Source organism: Triticum dicoccoides, chromosome 3B, assembly GCF_002162155.2.
Source record: "Triticum dicoccoides isolate Atlit2015 ecotype Zavitan chromosome 3B, WEW_v2.0, whole genome shotgun sequence".
Taxonomy (NCBI): Eukaryota; Viridiplantae; Streptophyta; class Magnoliopsida; order Poales; family Poaceae; genus Triticum; species Triticum dicoccoides.
Genome location: NC_041385.1, coordinates 845,567,452 through 845,586,344, shown reverse-complemented (window position 1 = coordinate 845,586,344; position 18,893 = coordinate 845,567,452). Strand labels below are relative to the sequence as shown.

General features: G+C 45.2%; 2 pseudogenes; one reads left to right on the top strand and one right to left on the bottom strand.

Annotated features, from left to right (window-relative positions):
- Positions 1-4,928: 4,928 nt before the first annotated feature.
- On the top strand, positions 4,929-6,348 carry LOC119282638 (annotated as a pseudogene).
- A 3,777-nt stretch (positions 6,349-10,125) lies between these two features.
- Positions 10,126-11,330, bottom strand: LOC119282637 (annotated as a pseudogene).
- Between the last annotated feature and the right edge of the window lie 7,563 nt (positions 11,331-18,893).

The following is an 18,893-nucleotide window of genomic DNA, read 5'->3' as shown; positions in this document are numbered from 1 at the left end:
GATACAGCTCCATCAACCCTGATTTTGTCAATTCCTTCAGGAGGTGGGATCCATCTTGGCATTATAGGAACTGTCGTCGGAGCCGCAGTAGATACCTTCTTTGGTTTGCACTCATCAAGCTCCCGAACAAACTTCAAGATGAAGTGGTAAGTTGATAGAGGGCTCTGAAAAATGTTTTCATGTAGTGCCTGTCGCCGTGCAAACCAGAGTGCCCATAAAGTGGTAACTACCAAGATGAACTCTTGCGAAGATAGCATGCCCTGGATCGAAAACAGCCATCGTTTAGCATCCGGCTCCGTGGCGTTATTTAGGGCTTCCACTAGATCTTGATCATGAAGAGCCCATACGCACCTAGCAACCGTACAGTGCAACAGCGAATGTTGCCATGAGTCCTCGACTCCACAGAGTCCACAACGTGTAGTTGTTGACATATTACGATGGTGCAACACATCAGCTGTCGGTATCTATTGCTGGGCCAGCCTCCATAGAAAGATTTTCAACTTTGAAGGAATATTCACTTTCCACAGAGCATTCCAAGACTGTTTTTCAGTGGCCACACTTGACGAACCAGCCGTACCCTCGAGCCACGCCTCTCGCGTTAGCTTGGTTTCCACTAGCATACGATAAGAGGAACGGACGGAGAACACCCCACTTCTTTCATGAATCCAGGACCAGAAATCATCAATGTTCCGAGTGCAAAGTGGTATAGAATATATGGTTGCAGCATCTGTTGGCAGGAATACTTCGTCAATCAGCGTACAGTTCCATTCAGCACTAGGCAATATCAACTCGGACACCATCTGAGGAGGATCGACCACTCTGCTCACAATCGGCCTCATGTTTGAGGGTCTCGGCAGCCAGTTGTGGTGCCATATGCTCGTGGAATGACCGTTGCCTATTCTCCTGATCATACCTTGTGTGAGTATCTCACGGCCGTCAATTATGGCTCGCCAAATCTGGGATGGTGATGACCCTAATTCGGCCTGTAGAAAATCTCCAGTAGGGAAATACTTGGCCTTTAGAGTTCGGGCACTCAGTGATTCCGGATCCATCACAATTCACCATGCATGTCTAGCGAGGAGAGCGAGGTTGAAAAGTTCAATGTCACGAAAACCCAAGCCTCCACAATATTTCGGTTGTGTCATTGTGCTCCAAGAGACCCAACTAGGTTTCCGTTTACCCTCTTTGCTGCCCCACCAAAACTTCCGAATCAAGGAGTTGATATGTTCACAAAGCCCGCGTGGTAGCTTGAAACAAGACATGGAATAGATTGGAATTGCATGTGCCACCGATTTAATGAGAACTTCTTTCCCGCCTACTGACAGAAGTTTTTCCAACCAGCCCTTGACCTTGTTCCAAACACGATCCTTAAGAAACTTAAATGCCCCATTCTTGCTATTTCCCACATCAGATGGCATTCCCAAATATTTATCTGAGAGCGATTCATTTGGGATATTCAGAGCATTCTTCATATCAGCTTTTAATGAAGAAGGACATCCCTTGCTAAAAAATACAGAAGATTTTGCAAGGTTGATCCTTTGACCCGAGGCATTGCAATAAGTTTCCATCAAGGCAGACAACTCATTTGCTCCAACAGAACTGGCTTTGACAAACAGCAGGCTATCATCCGCAAATAATAAGTGGCTTATCAGGGGAGCCGTCGGTGCCACTTGAATACCAGTGAGGTGCGATGATTCAGGTTGGGTTTTGAAGAGGCACGAAAGGCCCTCCGCTGCAATCAAAAACAGGTATGGAGAAATAGGGTCTCCTTGACGGATTCCTCGTGAGGGAGAAAATTGTTCAAGTTTACCTCCATTGAACAAAACAGAAAACTTCACCGAAGTAATCATTCTCATGACCGAAGCAACCCAGGATGGTGCAAATCCCAACTTGGTCAAAATAGCCTCCAAATAGATCCACTCGACACGGTCATAAGCCTTCATCATGTCTAGTTTGACAGCACAAAATCTATTCCTCTGAGCTTTGTTCCTCTTCATGAAGTGCAAACATTCATATGCAGTTATGATGTTGTCCGTGATCAGACGCCCTGGAACAAAAGCAGACTGCTCTTCGGATATAATTTCAGGAAGGATTTGTTTCAACCTATTAGATAACACCTTGGAAGCAATTTTGTAAAGTACATTGCACAAACTAATAGGCCTGAATGGAGACAAGTTAGTGGGATCCTTCACCTTCGGTATGAGTACTAGGATTGTCTCATTTATCATGTCAGGACTCTCCTCTCCTCGAAGAATCCGAAGAACAACGTTGGTTACTTCAGTGCCACACAACTCCCAGTGCCTTTGAAAGAAATGCGTCGGGTATCCGTCAGGTCCGGGGGCCTTTGTGGGGTACATCTGAAAGAGGGCTGCTTTCACCTCCTCCCCCGTATAAGGAGCTGTGAGGCCTTCGTTCATTGCTTGCGTAACCTTCCTAGGGACAGCATTAAGGACAGTTTCCAATCCCGATGTGCCCTCTGATCTGAACAAATTTTTATAGAACTCAGTCGTTAATGAAGCCATCTCAGCTTAATCACTTCTTACTGAGCCATCTGGGCGTTCAAGTGACTTGATGGTGTTCTTACGTCGTCGCATGCTAGCCCGTCTCTGAAATTTTTTTGTATTCTTGTCACCATCCTTGAGCCAGTCCACCCTGGATCTTTGCCGTTGCATCATCTCCTCCATGTGATATAGCTCGACTAAGCGGTCTGAGATTTTTATCTCTACATGTGATGGTGCATTTCTTTGAGGATCATTCTGTAAAACAGTCAACTCTTTCTTCAGTTTTTTAATTTCCTTAGCAACACAGCCTATATTAGCCCCACTCTACTCTTTCAGAGAAGCTGACAAATCGCCAAGCTTTCTGCTCAATTGCTGTACTGTATGGCCCTCGGGAGTATCGTTCCACATAGCTTGGAGAGAGGAGCCGAAGTCCTCGTGCCTTTCCCAGTAAACTTCATATCTGAACAGCCTCGATGATGCTTGAGAAGGCGTCATAGGCTCCAATTGTAATCTGATTGGGCAGTGATCTGAGGCCGCCCCAGTTTCGTGGCTCAAGATCGCATGAGGATATATGGCATTCCAATCTGAATTAGCTAAGTAGCTTCAAAAAAATCTGAATTAGCTAAGGCCCGATCCAACCGTACCCGGCAATATCCACCTCCTGCCGTCTTCTTCTCGAATTGATTATTGTAGTCACTTGTTAATTAGTTGCTCTCGCATTTGTCTATTTACTAATGCTATAAATTGATTATGGCCCAACGTGGCAACTTTCTAGCCCAAAGGCCCAAACATGGAAAAGCATCGCTAGTTGTAGACATCAGGAAAGATCAGCCGCCGTGAGATGGAGCAGTTACTTTCCAATCGATCTCGTTGTGGTTCCGTGTGACCCTGCGCCGCCGCCCCTCGCTTCTCGACAGGGAAGACCGGCAGAGGGTGCTCCAATTCGCGGCGACTGAATCCATCAGAGACCACGAGACAACGACTGCCTGTGTGCTTTATCAGTATCATACATCAACATATCAAATTCAACTTCAAGGAATCAAGGTATGTCACCGCTGTGTAGTAATTTTTGTAAATTTTTGCACTTCCTTTGAAGAAAATTGTTTAATTTACTAATTTGATAAGCCAGCTTCTAGTTTAGAAATCTAATGTCGCTCCTTGTTTAATATTTCAATGATTTAAAGATGAAGAGAACCCCACACAATACGACGAAAATAGATTCTTTTTTTCAAGCCTAGTGCTTCTAGATCAAACATACGTGAGAGTGCAAACCCATGGATAGAATGTAGCTTTTTTTTTTGTATTACCCGGCATATACATCAACATATACGTGAGAGTGCAAACCCTCCCCTGTCTGGCGCTCCTGCAGCCACTCCGTGGGTTCGTTTCGCTTCCTGTTCCCATATATCTAAATTTCAAGACTTATTTTTGGCGGATTCATGAAATATATAAGATCAGCCATGCATGCTTCATGAGGCCCGTATGGTTAAGTTATGTGGGCTCCATGAGTATTGACGACTAGCAAGATTCAGTTGCTCATATAGTTGGAGAGAATGTTTCTGTCCTTGCATTCATCTGTTACAGTACATTGCCTTATGTACAACGATAGAGGGAGAGGAACGCCCAAGAGTCAAGGCACGCAGGCCATGGGCGTTAGAGATCCTATAAATACTAGGAGCTATACATGGTACATACATGGACAGTACAAATGCAATTTAAGACATGTGCTTGTTTAGATTCTGTTGCTTAATTGAATCCACTTTAGCAGCCTGTTATTTACGTTGCTTCTTTTTATTCTCTAGTTTTCTAGTGCTAATTTCTCAGGATCAATATTTAACTTAGTACACGTCGAGTGAATGTTGGAACTAAACATGCTGTTGCTCCTGAATAATTTGAGTCCAAGTCCACATCCACGATAAGAAAGGAGAGTAAATTGACTCTCTGTCCTGAAGTAGAGTCGCATTTCATCATTTGCCCACGTTGAGAGCCTCTCGGTTATATACCCCATATTGTTTGTCTAGTCGATATTTTGCAATACAAGTTTTTTCCCCAAATTTTAATCACATTTTCTTCAAATGACCGCACATGTATTCAGAAGAAGAAACCCCTTTCCAGCTTGCAGCAGGAGACATGTTTGCTCTTCAAGATCACAAATTAGGGTCTTCTAACACATGTCAAATGATAATCAAACTTTTTACCTAACCAACGCAATAGCCGAGTTCAGTTCTGTTAGTAGTAAATTGTTTCCCTAAACTGCATCTCTTGGTTGTTGCTTATTTCTTCTTTTGTTATGAACAGGCTACTTACTTACTGCACCATTTAACTTCTGCATGCATTATATTTTTTGTTGTTTGCAGTAGACTGCACGCTAATGTAGGATCTCTATCTTTTGGAAATGCTAGGACAGTTAATCTGTATTCTGAAGCAATGAGTGCCTGTAAAAAGGCCAGGGCGGAAGCTACATCTGTTGTGAGTCTAGACAGACTGAGCAGTCTGCCTCGAGAGATAAAGGGCGACATCCTCTCCCGTTTGAACGTCGAAGAAGCAGTTAGGACTAGCACCTTATCAAGTACTTGGAGGGATGCATGGACTGATACGCCAATGATATTTCTGCATGATGAAAATTTTCCAAGAACAAAGTTCGTTAAGTTGGTCGAAATAGTGCTATCACTCCACAAGGGAGCAATAGAAAAGTTTGATATATCAGGTAAAGGAAGTTACCATGATGAATTTGCTATGTGGATGCTCATGCTGTCAAGGAGATCACCAAGATCAGTTATAATCAATTTGAACTCATGGCCAAGGTATAGGATTCCCTCATGCCTCTTTTCTACTGCTGATCTGAAGTCTCTTCGCCTGGAAAACTGCATTATCAGCTTGCCCCGGGAATTCGAAGGTTTCAAGAGCCTAACTTACCTCAGCCTGAACATTTTCTCCTCCACAGACAGGGATATTCAATATCTGATCTCCTTTTGCCCTGTACTGACTGATTTGAGGTTAACTTCTTTCGAGGGTATCGACTGTTTAAATATTCAAGCTCCTAAACTGAAATATCTTCATGTTAATGGGGACTTTGTATACATTAAATAGATGTCCCAAATCTGAAATGGGCCGTTCTCTCTCTTCGTCACGAAGTTAAAGCATATCAATCTGTTCCAATTGTCCATGACAAGGAAAGCTATCTCAAGCAGTCATTGGGAAGCCTAAGTGACATCGAAACACTTTCAGTTAGTGGCTTTTTCCTGAAGGTGAGGTATTATTAGCTCCAGCATGGCCTTGTTCTGCCTTCTAACTAATCAGTGTTGCCATTTATTTTTTTCTTGTTGCAGTATCTATCAAATGGATGCATACATACGAAGCTCCCTGTCGTGTTTCGTTGCTTGGAGAATATTTATCTTGGCATATGCTTTTGGGACCAAAGGGAAGTCTCGGCTGCTTGTTCATTGTTTCAGAAAGCCCCTAACCTAAAGATGCTTGAGCTATGGGTAGGTATACCCCTAGTAAACCCGCTCCCTCGCTTAATCACCTGATCCATGTTCATTCATTGTGTTTACGGCTAATGGGTTGTGAAAAAACAATGCAGAGTTACCCTTTGGGCCTGTCGGATCAGGATCAGGTAAGCATTACTGTGCAAGTGCAAATGGACCATCTCATAACGGCCAGTGTGGAAGATTTCGGGGGTCTGGACTACGAAATCGATTTCGTGGCAAAGCTTCTGAGCTGGGCACCAGCTTTGGAAGAACTGAATATAAAGTGGAAGGGCGAAACGGACTGCAGCAGGGTTCTTGCCAAGCTATTAGCGCTGCCGAGGGTGTCTCCCAGGGCCAAGGTCACTGTTACATTCTGATAAGCATGCACCCCTACAGTCTACATAGCATCCCCCATCACTTTGCCCGATTTAATTTGCTGTTGGGTAGAATTATTTCGGCTTTGTCCTAGCTGGTGGTTATATATGTATGTGTGCTTCAGGGTAGAGGTAGTCCGTTTTGTCAAGAGTATTTAATGTGCTATCAGCACATTGTTTTCCATATGATACACCATTCGACATTTCTGTGTGCAACGGTGACACAGTGAGACACACAAGCCGCTACCGCTGTTCCTCCACGTGCTGGAGACTCGCACACCGCCCCACGCTTCCTTGTCCTGTTATCTCCCTTTGTTCCACGTATGGTAAATTTCCTGGTTCTGGCAAATATATGTGTCCATAAGAAGTGATGACATATATGAAGGCACCCTCATGTTGTATCAACAAGATTGAACCAAAGACATCAAATTGTACCTTCATATTACAGTTTCTGCACGTGTAGACATATGAGACCTGAAGTAATAAGATCAAAGCTGCCCATGCCTGTATCAGTGTACTTTCGGAAATCAGATTAGTTTACATTGGTTTCAGATTGGAATGAATGTTTAATGCTCCAGCATCTCGTATTCTTTTCTTGTTTGTACAGGAAATATTTCTACATCGCTGTCGCTTTTAATATTCAGCCATTGTTTACGTCAAAATTATTCGGAGGTGAATAGGATCCAGTTTTTATCTCAAACAGGCCACATAATTCAGAGGTATTTATTCAGTTGTTGATCAAACTGTAAAACTGATTGTAAATGGCTTAGAAAGATACCCAAGTATACATGGGCTAGACATGCCATGGACAAGAATTGTAAAACTAATTTGGTTGTTAACAATATTAATGAAGTGTTCAACAAAATAATACTTGATGTGAGGGGGAAACCAATTAAAACCATGGTTGATGGCATCAGAACTAAATTGCTAGTTAAGTTCAATGCCAATAGGACCAAGACTGAGACAGCCAAGTGGCAGATATGCCCAACATATACTGAGAAGCTAGAAGAAGCAAAACACCATGCTAGATATTGTCAGTCAATCAAAGCAGGACCTGATCTATACCAGGTTAGCAGTGGAGAAAGCACATATGTAGTAAATCTGCAAGTGCACACATGTGGGTGTAGCAAATGGGACATGACTGGTGTTCATTACAAGCATGGTGTTTCTGCAATTAACAAGGCAAAACTTCATCCAGAAGATTTTGTTAGTGATTTCTTCAAGAAACCAATGTACCAAGCCAAATACTGGGACCCCTGACATAGAGCCACCAGTTTTCAGAGACAAGCCAGGAAAGAAGCAGACTAAGAGGAGAAAGAATCAGTTTGAGAAGCTAGCTCCCAAAGATACTTCAAGGATGGCAACAATAACCTACAGCAATTGCAACTTGACAGGGCATAGGTACACTAGCTGCCACAAAAATCTGAAGCCAGCACTAGCAATGAGAAGGAACCAACACCAGGTTAAATCTTGTTTATATATGTTGTCACTGCAGGTTAAATCTTGTGTATATTTAATACTATGTTCTAAATTGTCTATATGTTGTCATTGCAGGAAAACAGGAGAGTTGATGCACCAAGGACAGCTCCATCTGCTCCACCAGCAGCAAGGGCAAGAGCTCCTGCTGCAACCAGTGCAACACCAAGAACATCTCCACCAGCAGCAAGGGTTGTACCTAGGGCAGCTCCTTCTGCTCCTGCTCCAACTGCAACTAGGGCTGTACCTAGGGTAGCTCCTTCTGCTCCTGCTCCAACAAGGCCAAGTTCATCTTCTGCTGCTGCTGATAGGCCTAGTTCATCTTCTGCTACTGCTGCTAGGTCAAGGGCAACGAAAACATTCATACCACCAAGACTGTCAGCTACTGGAAGAGTGAGAAAGCCATCATACAAGATGTCTGAATGGTTCAATTGTTCTCAAGGCAGCAAGAAGTGATGTAATGTTGAAACATGTTTAATTCAGCCTGTTTTGGATAGTTTGTGATGAAGAATATTAAGAATTTCATGTTGAAACCAGTAAGTTCAAGTCCAAGTGGTGGACTATGTAATGTACCTAATGGTTGTGATGCACTATGATACTCTGGTTATGATGATGAACTTATTAGTTATGATGTTTTCATTTTGTTGTTGTGATGATGAGCATAGCTTCATTGTTGATATGATGATGATCTTAGTTTTCATGCTGTTGATATGATGTGTTGACAAAACCCAAAAAAAAAAACCTAAGAAGTAACTGACATATTAATTTTATAAATGCAAAAAAATTGCACAAAAATAGTTTGGCCTAGGGATCAAACCCAAGACCAGTGGGTAGTAACCAGGGGTTCAATACCAATGGGATAGTGCTAGTGATGTTGTTTTACTACCATCCGCAATTTTACTTATATTTAGTTAGGCACTGTATTGAGAGTGCATTGAGGCCGGCAGCGTGGTGAACATCCGTTCAGTATAACTAGTCGTTTCGGTTTATGCCTTTAATACGTGTCCACCTACCACTCTCTTTGCTCACTCGCCCACTCGTCGACCGCACCGCCCACTCCTCTTCCCCCTCTCTCCCATCGAAACCACCGCCGTTGCCCGTCGCCATGGACTGGCAGTTGGCCATCGAAGAGCTCACAGGCAACAACCACGAGCTGCGCGCGCAGTACAGAGAGATCGCGCGCTGGTTCCCCAGTCTGGCGATGCTGAGGAACCATGCCCGCGGCCTGGTGAAGGTGATGACACCTGCCGAAAGGCAGCGTGCATTCCCTGCCGGCCGCACCGTCCCGCCGGCGACCATTCTCCCGTGGGTGATGCGCGAGGTGCAGTGCTCCGCCGACCCCAGGCAGCGCGTCCGTTGGTGGATGTACCGCTCATCCACCACGCCGCCGGCCGCCGCGGATGACATCACCGACGCCGTCCTCGCTCTCCCAACCCCCATCAACAACCCTACTGTGAGAGGTGCAATCCATGGGTGCTCGGGCCAGACGAGGACTCTGACGCCGAATCCGAGTCCTCTGACGACTACGACTCTGACGAATCTGACGGCTACTCCTCTGACGACGAGGTGGACGAGGTCGTCGTACTCTCCGACGACTCCTCCTCCGACGATCCTGATGTCCTACTCATGGCGCCAGTCCTCCAGCCGTGGAGGGGCAGAAGAACAGCCCAATTGTTGTGGATAAGCTGTCGGAGGTCACCGACAACCAAGAGCTCGTCGTCGTCAAGCAAGAAGAGGATGGCGTCGGTGAAGATGTGGTGGAGCCAGCGCCGGCCAAGAAGAAGAGGGCGGCGGTGATCAACAATGACGTGCGGCGCTCCCAACGCCTAAAGATGCTGAAGAAGGAGGAGTGACATGCTGTCTTCAGTTTCGTCAGAAGAAGAAAAAGTTCAGTTTCGTCAGTATGTTAGTATGTCAGTTCTATATATGTTAGTATGAACTTGCTATCTATGTCAGGTTATATATGCAGCTACTATCTATGTCAGTTCTATCTATGTTAGTATGAACTTGCTATCTATGTCAGGCTATATATGTAGGTACTATCTATGTATGCCAGCAGTATGAAGTTGTTCTCTATGTAAGGCTATCTATGCAGGTACTATATATGTATGCCAGCAGTATTATGTTAGTATGCCAGGTACAAACTGAAGTTAATCCAACCTGATAATTAATGACAAACATAGTACTCTCACAAACAAGATACAATCCAAGGTTTACCACAATAAAGCTTAACACATTCCAAGCTTTCCTCCATAGCTAGTACAAAAGACATCATTGACACACATGGTCAGACAACAACACAACTTAGTCCTCATCACATATAGCCTTGATCTGGTGAAGCTTCCTCTTGTTGCTATCACCTGCTGTCTTGAGCTCAACAATGCAGGAAGCAAGAGTGCTCTTCTCCATGGTCAACTTCTCCTTCACTTTCATCAGCTCAGCAATGCAACAATCCAGCTTATCCTTCTCTTTCTTCAGGTCAGCATAGCAAATCTCCAAAGTCCTCTTATCAGAGCTCAACTTTTCCTTCTCTTTAAGATGGTTGAACTTCAAATTCCTAATGACAGTGGCTCGAGCAACATGAATTTGCTTTAACTGGTCAACAACAACCTTCAATTTTTTGATCTCAGCATCCTTTGTCATGCTGCTTTCCACACTCACTGAAATGTTCTCAGCATCATTCTTCTGGCTTACCTCAGGCTGGCTATCCTTATAATCCAATAGGTTGTTCACATCTTCAACAAGCTTCTCATATGTCTCCTGCAAATCTTTTGTTGTTGTGTGAGATTGTGTACAGTGCTTGAATGCTCCAGGCATGCCATCTTGTTAGCATGCTGGCTATGCTCATACATAAGCCACAACTTATGAATAGCATTCTGCAGATGCTCTGGACAATGCTCATCTACCCACTACACTAATCCACAATTTGCAACACCCTACAATACAAAAATTCAGTTCAAAATTACAGACATTACTTACAGATTTAGTTACATAGTTGATTCAGTTAATGGACCAGTTCCTATGAACCCTAGAACTAAATTAAGTAACTATGAACCCTAAAACATCAGCAATAACTATGAACCTTATAACATGAACAATATCTATAAACCCTAGAACATGAACAATACCTATGAACCCTATAACATGAACATTACCTATGAACCCTAGAACATGAACAAGAATTGGAATGCTGCAAACAACTTACTTCAGTGGCACAGGCAATGAACCTCCTACCAGTGCTTATCCCCTCAAATGCAACATATTTCCTCCCTGGATTCCCATGCTCACAAATCACATTCAAGTCGTCAGCAAGACCCTCGAACGACGGCTCATCAATTGTAGCTGGGATCTGAGAAATCCAACAAAAACTTGTTCAAATCGAGCAAATGAAGAACCCTAGAAACCCTAGAACACAAATGAGAGGTTCTGACCTTGAGAGGGGAGTCGTCGGAGGAGATGTACTGCGCGGCAGAGCCCTCAGTGCTCTCACTGTCGCTCCAGGACACCATGGCGGACGGCGGCCGGTGGTGACCGGAGAGGAGAGGAGCAAATGGGAGGGGAGCGATCGAGCGTCGGAGCAGAGAGAGCGAGCGTGCGAGCAGAGAGAGCGAGCGAGTTGTGGTCGGGCGCGGGCGGTCTGTCTCTGCCGACCCGACTGCGTATGTCTTAAAGGAAACGGCGCCGTCGGCGCGTCTGTTAGGACACGTCACAGTTATTGGGGCCCACATGTCGGAAACGCCCTCAACCGCGCCAAATTACAGGTTCAGTGCAATCTGCACACTTTTACTGAATCCGCGGTGGCTTTTGCAAATGATTAGCGACCACGTTGTTTTCTGCAAGATAAGCCGCAAATGTGGTGGTTTCCTGCAATTCACTCGATCAAACTTGCTCTTGGAATGAGTTACAACTAGTCAAATAACCATACATGTTTTGACCAATACTCATGATCTATTTTTGACGCTGCACTGCCCATGCTTATAACCAGCTTCGCTTTTTTGGGGTCAGGATAAACATTTCCCTTATTGGCAAGAAAATAGGAATACCAAGATTAGTCTGTTAAAGAATTAAAGATATTGAATAGGAATTCCAAGCAGTTGCGCTAGATGGTAGAAATCAACTGCCAAAACATAGGAACCTTTGCCTAGCTGTTGTGACATGAATCTTGTGTCATCTCTTTGCCATATTTGAATTATTATTACCTAGGGAATAGTCTTTACCTTTCGTTTCCAGATTGGTGCAAACCATGGAGTTCGCCTACACATATGTATACATTCTTTTTCTGACTCCACAGCCCACAATAACCTTTTTATTTAACCAAAGACTATTACTCCCTCTGTTCCTAAATATAAGTCTTTTTAGAGATTCAAATGCGGACTACATACGATGCAAAATGAGTGAATCTACACTCTAAAATATGTCTATATGCATCCATATGTAGTCCTATTGAAATCACTAAAAAGACTTATACTCCCTCCGTCCGGAAATACTTGTCCTCAAAATGGATAAAATGAATGTATCTATAACTAAAATAAGTCTAGATACAACCATTCCGAGGACAAGTATTTTCGGACGGAGGTAGTATTTAGGAACGGAGGGAGTACATTCATTGTTGAACTTTCTCAGGAAAATATCTTGCTACAAAGCTTTGTGCAGAACATGATCCAGCCGTCTCGTATGATTTGGGGTTCACTAACCATTCATGCACCAAGTGTGAGTAGTGCTGATTCAGCAGAGATCTTGGCCATCAAGCATGGTCTTTATTTGGCAGCGAGGATCAGATACAACGTTGCTCATATTGAGTTGAGTCTGATTCTAGTTTTGCGGTGGAGACTATGCAGAAACAGGAAGATTACCACGGTGAGGAGGTTGCAGCGATTGTAGAAGGCAACCAGCTGGTTTGTGATTTTGCAAAGGTCTTGTTCTCTCATTGCTTTCGTGAAGGCAACTCGCTAGCTGATCTCTTGGCTAGCCACTCCTATGTCTACTCCTAATGTCTCACTTGGTAGCCTCCCCTTTGCGGTTATTTTTCGTCTCCCACTTTCGTATGTTTTTTTTCATCTCCCCTCCTACCTTCGTCTGGTTTTTTCATCTCTCCTCGCAACTACCTCTCACGATCTGGATCTCTCATCATTTTCCAAACGAAGCCACAGTCCCGCCTCCTCCCGCGCGATGGTGCTGGACCTGCGTCCCCAATATTACGACCCGGAAGAGGCGGTTTGGCGACGGCCGAGGACTCTCCGGAGAGGCGGCGGAAGGCATCCGGGAGGGGACGCGCACAACGACCTGGAAGACATCCACCCTCACACGCTCATCTTCTCGCTCGATCTACACGAGGGCTGCCGATGAGTGTCTCCATGGCGGCCGCGGCGAGCTGCGTTTGGGACGTGACGATCCCTCCACCCCGGTCGCCGGCGAGACTTCATCGCCTCAGTCCTCCCGGTCCGAGTTGATCAGGTAGTCGCCGACGAGAGGGATGCGAGGGATGCTACCGCCGGGTATATGCACGCACGTGGGGCGGCCACCTGCGAGCGGGGCCACAACCTCTCTCCTTTGCCGACCATGGCCTCTGAACAACCCCGTTGAGCGGTACCTCCGCTGAACCTCTGCGCCCAAGAGTCCGCTCCTCAATCTACAACAGATTTGTTATCTCCTCTCTTTGATTCCGTTGCAGGTCAATTCCAATTTTATTTATTATGTGCTATATTGCATTTGTTCTCCCAAAGGGTCAGCGTGTCTTCCGTGTCGAAATTTGGAGATGTAGTTCTGAAAACCAGTGAAGAAGGAGCACATTGTGGCTGGCCGCTCAATGCTCCACTATTAAAATTTGAGTAGGTGAGATGGAGACGCTGGAAGAAGTTGGTATGGTCGTTTGGGACATTGATCTGCAGTCATGTCATACCCACCCGGTTGACCGTCATCCGAATGCTTTTGATAACAACCAAGTGTTTTCGATTGAATATGTTAGAATCCCTTCTGGAGCAATTGAGTTACTACTTACTAGCGGTTTTCCTGCCTTCTGGGCAAGCTAAGCTATTTTCTTGAGGAAACTTAACGTTTGCAGAAGATGCTGTGCACCTGACTGACAGAGATCTTTGCAGATTTCAGATTTTATAAAGAAATAGAAAAATATGTAATTTTCTTTTTTTGAACACCACCTTACATTAATTAACCAGTGCGAAACTTACAATCGTTCGATATAAAATTCACCACACAGGGCGGTACATCATTAACAAGAATACCATCGGATCTATTGTCAAAACTAAATTTTGCTATTAGATGAGCCATCACATTGGCGGATCGACTAATCTTAGCCATTTGAAAGTTGTTTATCAGCTTAGATAAGCTCAGTGCTTCCTTCTTCAAATCGACCAAGGATGACCTATCAAGGTTCTCTGTTGCATGAGTCGCCACAACAAACGCACAATCAGTCTCTAAAATAATAGGATTGTGGAGAGGTATACATATGTATAGACCAGCAATGCATGCCCTTAGCACCGTTTCCTCCACACTTTGACACGATCCAATGAAGTCCCAAGAAGAGACAATGACTTCCCCAGCCACATTCCTAACCACCACACCGACACTTGTTTCTCTGATGCTCTCTACAAAGTTGGTTCAGTAAAAAACGGGCAATTAGCTGGGGCAGCCTGATTTCCTCCTACACACGCCCGCGCTTAATGGTCAAAACGAAGTCGCCGATGCAGATCTTTTGATTTTTGAAAAAGTTATGTTCCTGATTTTATTTCTCAACTTCTTGTAAATGACATCTTTATCATTTGAGAAATAAAGTCTTATTGATATAAAACAACATTCATGCACCAAACGCGGCAAGAGCCAGGCAATAAGCAACCTTACAACACAAAAAATCTGGGAGATTCTCTCTTTTATTTCTTGATTGAAGCGGGGAAATAGTCTCCTCGGTGTGGCAGCTTCAAAATTTGAAGGTGACATTCTTGCATACAACGGTGTCAAGCCGATGGGAATCCCCGAAAAAAAATGGTCCTATGTAACGAGCAAAATTTCAAGTCCAACCCAGTCGCCTAAAAAAAGTCCAACCCAGTCGCCTGGACCGCCCTGATTGCCCAATATGGCCCAATATGGCCCAGTCTCTCCTCAAGCCCAATTCTGAAATCCCCGGCCTGCAGCGCAGAGAGACCACGAGTCGCAGACCATTTCGAAACCTAGGCACCGCACGGCCGCGGCGCGGCGGCGTAGGCATCCGGCGTCCTTCCTTCGTTCCTCGCCCCTCTGGCCTCTGCGCTCCGTCTCGGCGGCAGCCCAAGGCCTGTGCGCTTCGTCTCGGCGTCGCCTTCTCCCTGTTCCCCGGCGCTCCTGCAGCAACTGAGCGCTCTTTGTAAGTTCGCTTTGCTTCCTGTTCCCAAATGCTTGAAATTTGAGACTTGCTTTGGTTCATGAATTGTGTAAAATGAGCCATGCATGAGCCCCGCATGGTCAAGTTATGTGGGTTATCGGATTACTCCGTGAGTATCGGCGACTAGCGAGATTCGCATGTTTAGAGTCAGTTGCTTAACTGAATTCACTTTAGTACCCTAATATCACTGGTAGAAAAAGAGGCTTCCGTCCAGCCCCATTAGTCGCGAAACTGTAGGAACCGCGACTAATGAGGTCTTTAGTCGCGGTTCGGCAGACGAACCGCGACCAAAGGCTTGGGCCAGGGCGCTCGGTGGCCAGCTGGTGCACGTGAGGGGCTTTAGCCGCGGTTGGCCAGGCCAACCGCGACTAAAGGTGCCCAAAGGCCTTTAGTCGCGGTTGGCCTGGCCAACCGCGACTAAAGCTCCTCCCCTATATATACCAGTTCAGCGCACTCACTTAGCCATTTGGTACCACTTCTCTTCACAAGGGGGTGTAGGTTTGCTTTTGGTTCCTCTTATGCACACAAGGTGTTTGATGAAATGCCCAACAGCGTGAAACAAACATGATATGAAGTGTTGGAGCCACACTTGAGGTTCCTCCTCGATCGCGGTTAGCAACTTGAACCTTTCATGCATGTGTGTCATTGATAAAATATGCATGTGTGTTGTTCATTGTTTAATTTCTATTGTTTATAGCTAGTTACTTTAACAAATGCATGATGGTTAATTATATATTTTATATTATAATAATGCAGATGAATCGGCAATGGATGTACGGTAACCGACTCTCCCGCGAGTTCACTACGGGTTTGAAAGATTTCCTCGTAGTGGCTAATGCGAACAAGCAGAAGGGTTTTGTTATCTGTCCATGTGTTGACTGTAAGAATCAGAAGGGTTACTCTTCCTCAAGAGAAGTTCACCTGCACCTGCTTCAGCACGGTTTCATGCCAAGCTATAATTGTTGGACCAAGCATGGAGAAAGAGGGGTTATAATGGAAGAAGATGAAGAAGGGCATGATTTCATCGATGAAAGCTATCTTGCTCATTTCGGTGATACTTTCATGGAGGATGCTGAAGGTGAAGGGGAAGGTGAAGGGGAAGGTGAAGGGGAAGGTGAAGGTGAAGGTGAAGAAGAGGCACGTGATGAGACCGTTGATGATCTTGGTCGGACCATTGCTGATGCACGGAGACGCTGCGAAACTGAAAAGGAGAGGGAGAATTTGGATCGCATGTTAGAGGATCACAGAAAGTCGTTGTACCCTGGATGCGATGATGGTCTGAAAAAGCTGGGCTGCACACTGGATTTGCTGAAATGGAAGGCACAGGCAGGTGTAGCTGACTCGGCATTTGAAAACTTGCTGAAAATGTTGAAGAATATGTTTCCAAAGAATAACGAGTTGCCCGCCAGTACGTACGAAGCAAAGAAGGTTGTCTGCCCTCTAGGTTTAGAGGTTCTGAAGATACATGCATGCATCAACGACTGCATCCTCTACCGCGGTGAATACAAGAATTTGAATGAATGCCCGGTATGCACTGCATTGCGTTATAAGATCAGAGGCGATGACCCTGGTGATGATGTTGAGGACGGAAAACCCAGGAAGAGGGTTCCTGCCAAGGTGATGTGGTATGCTCCTATAATACCACGGTTGAAACGTCTGTTCAGGAACAAAGAGCATGCCAAGTTGTTGCGATGGCACAAAGAGGACCGTAAGTCGGACGGGGAGTTGAGACACACCGCAGATGGAACGCAATGGAGAAAGATCGACAGAGAGTTCAAAGATTTTGCAGCTGACGCAAGGAACATAAGATTTGGTCTAAGTACAGATGGCATGAATCCTTTTGGCGAGCAGAGCTCCAGCCATAGCACCTGGCCCGTGACTCTATGCATCTACAACCTTCCTCCTTGGTTGTGCATGAAGCGGAAGTTCATTATGATGCCAGTGCTCATCCAAGGTCCGAAGCAACCCGGCAACGACATCGATGTGTACCTAAGGCCATTAGTTGATGAACTTTTACAGCTGTGGGGCAGACCTGGTGTCCGTGTGTGGGATGAGCACAAAAACGAGGAATTTAACCTCCGAGCGTTGCTTTTCGTAACCATCAATGATTGGCCTGCTCTTAGTAACCTTTCGGGACTGTCAAATAAGGGATACAATGCATGCACGCACTGCTTACATGAGACTGAAAGTGTACATTTGCCAAATTGTAAGAAGAACGTGTACCTTGGGCATCGTCGATTTCTTCCGAAAATTCATCCAGTAAGAAAGAAAGGCAAGCATTACAACGGCAAGGCAGATCACCGGCCGAAGCCTGCGGAACGAACTGGTGCTGAGGTATTTGATATGGTCAAGGATTTGAAAGTCATCTTTGGAAAGGGTCCTGGCGGACAATCAGTTCCGAAGGGAGCTGACGGGCACGCAGCCATGTGGAAGAAGAAATCTATATTCTGGGAGCTAGAATATTGGAAAGTCCTAGAAGTCCGCTCTGCAATCGACGTGATGCACGTTACGAAGAATATTTGCGTGAACCTCCTAAGCTTCTTGGGCGTGTATGGGAAGACAAATGATACAAAGGAAGCACGGCAGGACCAGCAACGTTTGAAAGACCCTGATGACCGGCATCCGGAATGGTTTCAAGGTCGTGCCAGCTACGCTCTGACCAAAGAAGAGAAGGTCATCTTTTTTGAATGCCTGAGCAGTATGAAGGTCCCGTCTGGATTCTCGTCCAATATAAAGGGAATAATAAACATGGCGGAGAAAAAGTTCCAAAACCTGAAGTCTCACGACTGCCACGTGATTATGACGCAATTGCTTCCGATTGCTTTGAGGGGGCTCCTGCTGGAAAATTTTCGAGTAGCCATTGTGAAGCTATGTGCATTCCTCAATGCAATCTCTCAGAAGGTAATCAATCCAGAAGATCTACCACGGTTACAGAACGATGTGATCCAATGTCTTGTCAGTTTCGAGTTGGTGTTCCCGCCATCCTTCTTCAATATTATGACGCACCTCTTGGTTCACCTAGTCGAAGAGATTTTCATTCTCGGTCCTGTATTTCTAGACAATATGTTCCCCTTCGAGAGGTTCATGGGAGTATTAAAGAAATATGTTCGTAACCGTGCTAGGCCAGAAGGAAGCATCGCCAAGGGCTATGGAAATGAGGAGGTAATTGAGTTTTGTGTTGACTTTGTTCCTGACCTTAAGCCGATTGGTCTTCCTCGATCGCGGCACGAGGGGAGACTAAGTGGAAAAGGCACAATCGGAAGGAAATCAACGACATGTATGGACGGCCATTCTCTGACTGAAGCACACCACACTGTACTGACCAATTCCAGCTTGGTGGCTCCGTACTTTGAGAAACACAAGAATATTTTACGCTCGGACAACCCGGGGAAGCCTGAATCCTGGATTAGGAAGGCCCACATGGAGACTTTCGGCAGTTGGTTGAGAAAACATTTAATGAATGACAATGATGTTGTAGATCAGCTGTACATGTTGGCCAAGACACCATCTTCGACTATAACGACTTTCCAAGGGTACGAGATAAATGGGAATACATTTTACACGATCGCCCAAGATAAAAAGAGCACCAACCAAAACAGTGGTGTCCGCTTTGATGCAGCAACCGAGAATGGGCAAAAGGTCACATATTATGGTTACATAGAGGAGATATGGGAACTTGACTATGGACCCTCCTTTAAGG